Source organism: Epinephelus lanceolatus, chromosome 17 (genome assembly GCF_041903045.1).
Source record: "Epinephelus lanceolatus isolate andai-2023 chromosome 17, ASM4190304v1, whole genome shotgun sequence".
Lineage (NCBI taxonomy): Eukaryota > Metazoa > Chordata > Actinopteri > Perciformes > Serranidae > Epinephelus > Epinephelus lanceolatus.
This window is the reverse complement of record NC_135750.1, coordinates 42967320-42977161: the sequence shown is the minus strand read 5'-3', so window position 1 is coordinate 42977161 and position 9842 is coordinate 42967320. Positions and strand designations below refer to the sequence as shown.

The 9842-nt window shown below is 40.3% G+C and overlaps 1 long non-coding RNA gene across 1 annotated transcript; it reads right to left on the bottom strand.

Moving 5' to 3' along the window:
• Window positions 1-389: 389 nt before the first annotated feature.
• LOC144458401 (uncharacterized) lies at window positions 390-7457 on the bottom strand. Its single transcript, XR_013487893.1, has 4 exons — window positions 7273-7457; window positions 6071-6205; window positions 5597-5639; window positions 390-408 (listed from the first exon to the last, which is right to left on the bottom strand). It is a non-coding gene; the product is annotated as an uncharacterized LOC144458401 (long non-coding RNA).
• Between the last annotated feature and the right edge of the window lie 2385 nt (window positions 7458-9842).

Sequence of the window (9842 nt, the reverse complement as noted above, 5' to 3'; positions counted from 1 at the left end):
CCGGGCGAATGAGAGACAAATTGACATACAGAGTGGAAGTACTTATGCCAGAGAAACAGATAACGCCTTTGCGTACACAGAGAGAAACTACTTCACATATGCTGACCTTGTGGGCCAGATAAGGTTTAAGACATGGAGACAGACAGAAAAGGCCCAAACTGCATGCAATATGAAATAGGAATAGACTAAAGCCCTGTTCGGACGGGATTAGTTTTACATAGGGACGAGGGGTAAAGTAATAATTACCAAAGATTTTAGTCCCGTCCGAATGTGCCATGTCAGTAATCATCACCGCACGATGTCAGTAAAGATTACCGCGACTTTTACCTTCTGTAAAAGGGTCCAGGACAATTACCTCAGGTAATACTTATCCTGTGCGAATAGATCAACAGTAAACGTGTGTTAGGGCTGTCAAAAAAAAATCGAAGTTAGAAATATATTCAAATATATTTATTTTTTTATAAGTTTGAACCTAAATTGGATCATTCGAATATCATTAATAATTAATTAATACTATCAATAATGTTGTATATCACGGCAAATCCCGTTCGGGCGGAGATGGTTCGCGCACGAGCCGGGCCAGAGAGGGACGCAGCGGGAGGGAGAGGCGCCGACGGAGGAGTCCGCTGCACCAACACCACCCACTGCGCTGTCATTCAATACCAAGTCCTTCAATAACAGAGGTTTCCCATACCGACTTTAACCTCTCCCGAATTGATCATCTTGTCGATAGCGCCGTAGGCTCACTGCGAACAACACTTGACTCTGTAGCTCCTCTTAAAATGAAGTTAACAAAGCAAAGAAAGTTTGCTCCTTGGTATAACTCTCAAACCCGTAAGTTAAAACAAATATCGCGAAAATTTGAAAGGAACTGGCGATTAACCAAACTGGAAGAATCTTGTTTAATCTGGGCAGACAGTCTCAAAACTTATAAGAGGGGCCTCCACAATGCCAGAGCAAACTATTACTCAGCATTAATAGAAGAAAACAAGAATAACCCCAGGTTTCTTTTCAGCACTGTAGCCAGGCTGACTGAGAGTCACAGCTCTATTGAGCCTTGTATTCCTTTAGCCCTTAGCAGTAATGATTTTATGAGCTTTTTTAATGACAAAATTCTAACTATTAGAGGCAAAATTCATGACCTCCTGTCCTCAGATAGTACCTATCTAACCTCAAACACAGCTGTAAGACCTAATATATATTTAGACTGCTTCTCCCCAATTTCTCTTTAAGAATTGACCGCAGTGATTTCTTCATCTAAATCATCAACGCGTCTCTTAGACCCCATCCCAACTAGGCCACTTAAGGAGGTCTTACCTTTAGTTAACACTCATACATTAGATATGATCAATATATCCTTATTAACAGGCTATGTACCACAGTCTTTTTAGGTAGCTGTAATTAAACCTCTACTAAAAAAGCCCACCCTGGATCCAGAGGTGTTAGCCAACTATAGACCAATATCTAATCTTCCCTTTATGTCAAAGATCCTCAAGAAAGTAGTCGCAGACCAGCTGTGTGATTTTCTCCATGATAATAATTTATTTGAGGAATTTCAGTCAGGATTTAGAGTGCATCATAGCACTGAGACAGCACTAGTTAAAATTACAAATGACCTTCTGATTGCTTCAGACAAAGGACTCGTCTCTGTACTTGTTTTATTAGATCTTAGTGCGGCGTTTGACACAACTGACCATCAAATTCGTTCTCAGTTTGTTGACGTTCATAATGAATCATTTAAGCGTTTAAATTTAAAAACTTTGAAAATTCCTACCAAACCAACCGTATGTGCTACAGTTTTGCAACTTTCACCAAAATGTAGCCCCAATACTTTAGAAACTTTTGTACACTCAAACTCAGTACAAATTATGAAGTTCATTACTGTTTTTTTCAGAAACTGTAAAACGTATTAAACCTATCTCCTCCCACAATATTTGCTCAACTGACACCAAACTTGCTACAGAGCATCTTCACACTGCCCTCCACAAACGATCCACACAGATTTGTTGACTGTAAACAGTATTGTAAACATATACTTGCAAATTCTTGCTAAAAACATTTTCAATGTTCATTTAAAAAAATGACAAAATTTTGGAGTCATGGTAGATGATATATGGAAAATATCAGAATTTTATCTCAAAAACTGAATTTTTTACAGCATTTTGAATTTCACTCTCATGCGAACAACTGGAGTCAATGTAAGAATGGCATTTTTAAACATCAGATTTTCTCTTATGAAGCAAAACACTTATCGTTAAAAACAAATCACCAACATTTCCATGCTGTCAAGATGCAATTTATGTATTATCAGATTTTTGTTTTGATAACAGAATTTATGACATTTTGACAATTTTTGAAATCTGCCTTGACAACTGCTGCCTGGTTGGTGACTACCTGAGTCCATTTTTCAGACCACACACTAGGAGCCACTTCCAGCCAATTAGTTCAATGAGTTACGAGCTGATTCTTGGTGTTAGAGGTTGTGAGTTCAAGCCCCAGCTACGGTAGTCAATTCAAAAATGGTATTTTTAAACATCAGTTTTTCACTTATGGGGCCAATAAATCATTGTTAAAAACAAATTACCAACATCTCCATGCTGTCTAGATGCAATTGTGTATTTTTGTCTTAATAACTGAATTTTTTACAGCCGTTTGAACTTTGCCTTTACACACTAACAGCTGCTGTCTTGCACACAGGTGACTGGCTTAGTCAATTTGTGAAGCTACATGTGACATTTCCACTTGCCAATTAGCTCAGTGAGATAGGGGCTGCTTCTTGGTGTTGAAGATTGTGAGTTCAAGCCTCTGCTCGTTCAACATTTCCATGTGAGAAATCTACCCAAACTTTTCACAAAGGTCCAGTCTCATGCCAGATGTCCTCAACTGGAAACACGCAGGGTTTCTGCAGGTATCAGCAAATCTAATTTAATGCTTTTTAATGCCCTTTTTAATGCCACTTTAAACAAATTTAATGCCCATGTCAAACTGCAGATGGCCCACAAGACGGTTTATTTGCACATTTCAAAAAGAACAAAACCAGCCTGAAGAATGATGTGAAAAACTAACTCTAACCTGAAAAGGCCAGAGGCGGTCACTGTAGCGGCAGGTGTGGTGGTGGTAGCAGCAGCAGCTGCAGTTGTGGTGGCGAAAGCAAAAGTTGCGTTGCTGGTCACGGCAAAGAAATTCAGCACAGTTAACTGCTGCCTGCCTTTAATCACCAACTTGTGACTATCTGACAGCATGTGTGATTTCACTGCATTGACGGGCATTGTGTTTGAAGATCTTTTTGCACACGCTGCAAAACGCCACTCGTGGTTTATCGTCGACAGGCTTTAACCAGGTTCTGAATAGTTCCTCATCCAACCACTTCTGCTGAAACTTGCACAGTGTTCAACATAGCATTTTTTCCCCACTGGCCCCCTGGGCCAGTAGTTCAGAGTTTTACTGGCCCCTTGTATATTCTTACTGGCACAAGTAAAAAAAATAGAGAGAGAGAGAAAAAATGTCTATAAAACTTCATTTCATTTAACTTCATTTCATTTAACTCCATTATACCTCACCGTAGCGCGTGATGGTCTATATACAGCACAGCCTCTGTCCACTTCTTAGATGACCTCACAACAGGTTTACAGAGCTTTAACTTCTGCCTGTATGAGGGAATCAGGTGGACAGTGTTGTGGTCACAGTGGCCCAGTGCAGCACAGGGGATGGGGTGATAGGCTTTGTTAACAGTTGTCTAACAGTAATCTAGAATATTCTTCTCTCAGGTCGCTGTGCGCTGTGCCTCCTGCACGTTGGCCTGCAGTGGGATGTAAACACCGACCAGAATGAATGAAGCAAACTCACGGGGGGAGTAAAAAGGTTTGCAGTTGATGAAAAAAGATTCCAGATCAGGAGAACAGTGCTGCTGGATCACTGTCACGTCATTACACCAGCCGCTGTTAGTGTAAAAACAGATACCTCCACTTTTAGTTTTGCCGGAGAGTTCCGTGTTACGATCCGCTCTAAAGAGTTGGAAGCCTGCCAGCTGCAGCGCAGAGTCCGGTATCGATCCACACAGCCACGTCTCCGTGAAGCACAAAACTGCAGATGTAGAAAGTCTCCGTTTTTCACCATCAGTAGCTGAAGTTCATCCAGTTTACTGGTCAGTGAACGCATGTTGGAGAGAAATATACCTGCATCGCAGCGGTGTCCGCGTTGGCGAAGACGCACAAGCGCACCGGCACATTTCCCCCTCCTCCGGCGTTTCACTGCACGAGCAAAGGTGAGGGCACCTTTGGCCAAAAAGCCCAATAAATCCACTGAAGGCTCCAGAAAAGTGGGATAAAAATCCGCTGGAGTTGTTCCCCTGACAACAAAAGCCTTACAGTGTCACTGGCCCGAGCGGGCCTGTGACCTGTCAATCAACTTGCCCGACATACTATTTTATTGGCCCGGGCCATCGGGCCATGAGTTATGTCAGCTTTCCACTATTGCATTTTTCCGACATTTCGCTAATATTCCCTCCGCTCTTTCGCCACAGCATGAGCATGCTCACAGCACGTTGCATTCCAAGCATCAGGTGTTGTGACTTCGTGCACCGACCGTAAACAATAGCCAATTAAAGGGTTCTACCTGTCAATCATCACATTATACTTCCGATCAAAATTATTACATGTTTATATATAATCAAAATAAATCGTGAATAACAATGTTTTTTTCCATCAAGTGTATTTAATTTTTTAATGCCATCTAAGGCCTTAATTTTCGCAAAATCTATTTAATGACTTTTAATGCTTTTTAATGACCTACGGAAACCCTGAACACAAGACAATAGTCCTGATGGCGGCACTACAGCAAGCCTCTAAATTTCAAATTCATAACAAATCAACCATATGTGTCACAGCTTTGGAACTTTCACTTTCAAATTGCCTAATTTTGCCTAAAATTGCCCGGCCCCAACATTGCTGCGCAGCAGCTATAATTTATTTTGGTACTACAGACACCATTTTGTTTTCATTTGAATTTTAGTAATTTATTTTGGTGCTATTTATGTTGCTACAAAAATGCTATTTTATTTGAATTTTGTATGTCATGCCACTGTGACAGTTGTTTTGCAATAACCTTTTCAGATTTGGAATTTTATTTGTTTAATTTCAGATAGGCTACATTTTGAACATACATGAATATATCCATTAATTATAACCATATCATACCATACCACCATCAAAGGAGTTTAACACTTCAATTTAAGAAATAGAAGAATATAAGAAATAGAAAGAAATACATTTTTTAATTGGGGACCCATTGAATTTCCCAGGGACCCAATCAACATCACTGCTATTTTATTGCTTTTGTTACTGCAATATTTCAGAATCACATTTTTTCATCAGTCTGACACATCGGTCAGTGAGGGGGACAGCCAGCAATTAAAAACATATCTACTTTTGGGCGCAAATACACATAAAATACTTGCACTGTAGAGCCCTAAGAAGTCAATAGGATGGTGTCCGCAAATAGGATGGTGTCTGCAACATTAGAAAATTCTGCAGGAGTGTGCCATGAAAAGAGAGTATTGAGTGACACTTTTTTCTGTCGAAATAGAAAATATACTCACCACAGTGACCTTTCTCTCCAACTCTCCAATAGCCTGAAAGCAACTTAAAGAAAGAAAAAACTCATGTCTCATATTCTTTTTGTTTGTTTTTTAAATCACTGACACATAATGAGCATGATTAAATAGCAAATATTGAGAAAGATAATATTAAATATTAAATATAAAATTACTTACAGACTTACAGATCTTTGAATACAGACACTACATTTTATTAAAGAGGACACTCAACAGCCAGTTAAACTAACACATTAAACGTAAACATTAAGGAGAAAATTGAAGTCTAGTTTCACATTTTTCATTAGTTTTTTAGCTAGGGTGCGGCCATCTTGTCGGTCGACAGTCTTGTTTTGATGCCAAAATTTACATCGTGATCATGAACACAGCAAACACTATAAAAAAATTAAAATTAAAGAGTGTAGAAAAAGCACTGAGCACTGTGTCTGTCATTTATATCTTGCATATTTTGTGACTTACCGGTTTTGCTCTCCTCCATGTGCTCTAATGGCACGGTTGCATCCCCTGTCCCTGGCACCAATCAGCCATTTTGGCACTGCTTTTTCCCCATCTTTCCTTGTTATGTCTTTGGTGAGGTAATTTTTTTTTCAAACTCTCTGTAAGTGACATCCAGAAAGAGCATAAGAGTGAGGCTCGTTATTGTCTAAATTGAGGCACTTTGTCAAGGTGAACTTATCAGGTGATGGATCAGAAATGAAGATCAAGCTACTCAAAGCGGTCTTTGCTATTTTATCATTAAAAGTCAAAGCGGCACAAGATTATATTTAGGAGCGAGTGTTAAGTGTTCCCAATGCAGTTGCTTTATGACACTGATGATCAATGAACAGTGTGCTCAAAACAACACTGATGTTGTGTTGAGAATAAATAAATAGCATTAGAAATGTTCCGTGCACATATTCACTTCTCAGTAATTATTAAATGATCTAAGCCACAATGGTGTCAGTTTGTTATTAACTTGGATTTTTAGATATAGACACAATGGTGTCAGTTTGTTATTAACTTGGATTTTTAGATATAGACAGAAGACGGGGGAAACAATATAGGAAATGAAATGATGATGTTTATGGAATGTTTATTTGGAGATGGGTAAGTTTATGATGTTATTTACACTTCAGACTCCGCCATGTTGGACAGCCAGCGCAGTTGTTTCTGCCGTTGCCATGACAACGCACATCCATGAACCGGTCACCTGTTAACCCGAAACACCGGCCGGTCACGGCTTTTCACATGTCCGAAAACGTCGCAGCATATTTACAAACACGCGTTATTTGGATAAGCTAACCCCATATGGGGAATCTACATGGTTGCTTTCTCGCCTGAAAAAATGTTAAATCTTAATAATGTGACTCAACAGTCCCACTGTGAAAATTGCAGCTGCTTGTGAGTCTGCTAGTCTCCACTTTTTCATTTTCGGTTTTCCGTTTTGGTTTCAAGACGGAAAAACGGACCCATTTGCTTATTTTTCTGATTTTGCTTTGAAACAGAATAATGAAAGATCGAACCATACACGGATTAAACATACAGAGTTGCTCACTAACTGTCACGAAGTTAACGTTCGGTGTTATGACGGCATATCTACGTTGCTAACGCATGCATGGCACTGTGTTATAGTATGTGTTGTTCTATGTCTGTGTACATATAGCATAAGAAATCATACTCACTGTGCCATAAAATGCATTACGAATCGTCATGACGTTAGCCAACATGCGAGCCTCCTAGCGGAAACGGAAACACCGTTCGCGGGTAAACAAGAGTTTAGCCAATCACAGACCCCGCTGGTAGACGTTGGGATTATGGGTAATGTAGTACTTCTTCGTGACTACGTGAAAATTAATTGTTGTCAAACCTATATTTGGAAAAAAAAACCTCTAGATACGAGCGTCGATCATCTGACAGTTGTTCTAACATAATTAGTGAGTCTACATTGGCAAGTTAGGACATTACATGTTAAACTCATTTGAGTCATAGCATGCTAGCTAACGGACGTTTAGCCACCTAGCCAAGAACGTTGCTAAAGGGAAAAAAGTAGTTGAACAAACTTTTAGGTTTACACAGTGCTTTTTTCAGTTCTATAGTGTTGTTTGTTAGTCAGGACTTACCTTCAACACTGTTTGGCCCTACTCAAAACTCCTCTTCAACGGTTGAAATATTTTAGGCGCTGATCCTGAGCGGCAACTCCAGAATGAATGAGTCATCGTCGGTTATCGCGAGATTACTTTCTCTCATTTCCATGACAACCCCCGCCACACACACGCGCACACACACTGTTTATAAAAAAAATGCAATGGCTATTTTAAAGAGTAGATAGGCTATCTACGGCTGTGGTTGAGTTTATTCAGGTTTTTCTTTTTTATTTTTTTTTTACCTCACATTATAGTGGCTTAAATACCAAAACATTTTGATGACACCTTAAGTGTCAATAATACAGCAGTATATAACAATATTATTTTACCTAAAACAATTAAATTTACATGTCATTTCACAATAGGCTATGGCCCAGTTAGGACCCATCTAGTTCCCATATGTGCTGGCCAACTGGGATGCCCATCTCTCGCCCATGTATATTCTTCTGGGATGCCCACATGGGGCCCAACACCAACCCACTTAAAAGCCCACTCTGAGCCCATGCCCAGTTAAAGCCCATGTAACCCAAGTAAATCCCATGTGGGCCCCACTTGGACGTGTTGGCTGGGATGTATTTAATGAAATCACTGAACACTGCAATCTACAAACATACTATATATCCTACACAAGGACCCACTAGAAATCACACAGATGTGATTGCCAAAGAAGGCTATAACATCTGTGTTCCTCCATCACATTAGGAACCATTAGAGACTACTACACCCTGTAGTGACCACTGTATAGTGACCATTAGACTGGTATAGAAACACCTGTAGGAACCATTAGACTCCTGTAGGAATCATTAGTAGGGACCAGTTAAAGTCCTGTGTATTTGTGTTTGTATTTTGGCCGGGTTCGGACCGAGAATTAATGCTTGTCACTTGCATTAATTAGTCACTCCTCTCGCTCATAGACGGTAGAAAAATGTGAATGTAACCACGCCGTACCAGGCTGGCCCGCTGACCCACTGGCCCACCGGGAAAACTCCCGGTACTCCCGGTACCCCTGGACACCGCTCCTCATTCTCAAACATAAATCGCAAATACAAAACAGTCTGTTACACTAGCTTTAGCTTCACGTGTCCTGACAAAAGCCGACACAAGGAGACAGTGAAGTAATTCCCCGTGGCTTAGGCTAGCTTACACAGCTTAGCTAGCTTACACATGAACAATACTAGTTACCCAAATTTCAACCAAACAGGAACATCAAGGGGAACAGTATAGAAATTAATAATATATTAATAACTACAATAATTATTATTATTGTTATTATAACTTGAATTGAACATCAAGGAGAACAGTATAGAAATTAATAATATAATAATAACAACAACAAAATTATTATAACGGGGCGAAGTAGCCGGTTGATAGTGGGAAAACAGCAGTCTGGGTTGGTTTTGCTGGTTGCAAATGAGAGTGGAGTAGTGGTGTGTTTTGGCCTGGGAGAGAGCTTCTTTATAGGACCTCACATCCATAGGCCTCAAGGTTGACAGTGAGGCCATATTTTTTAAAGAACCTCTCCAGTTAGCGCCAGTGGCCTTCAAGGGGTGGAGTTCAGTGGTGAACCAGGGGGCAAGATGGGTATAGAAGACAGTCCTGATTTTGAGGTTGGCAAGAGAGTCAAGCCAGGAGGATAAGGCGGAGTGGCAGTGAGCAGCCAGCCCATCAAAAAGGGTGTTGGAATGAGCAGAGGCCAGGTGGGTTGTTATGAAATTGGTTAGGGCTGGTGTACTCACTGTCTTGATGTTCCTGTATGTGATAGTCCATTTTGTGAGCTGCCAGGGCAGGGAGACAAGAACAGTGAAGAGGATTGCATGGTGGTCAGACAGAGCAAGGTCCAAGCACTGAAGATGGGATGGGATTGTGCCAATGGAGTTCACAAGGTCCAGTGTGTGGCCTTTGGTGTGGGTGCACCCTTTTACATGCTGTGTGATATTGAAGCAGTCCAGTAGGCTAGTGAAAGGAATTCAGTGGCGAACAAGCAGTTGGTATTGTCCACATGACCCCCAATAATCATTATGTCAACATTTTGGGGATGTTATGATAAAGAAAATAATTTTTAAAAAGTCTTGATAGCAGACTGTTGCCATGTAACAGATCATTGCAAA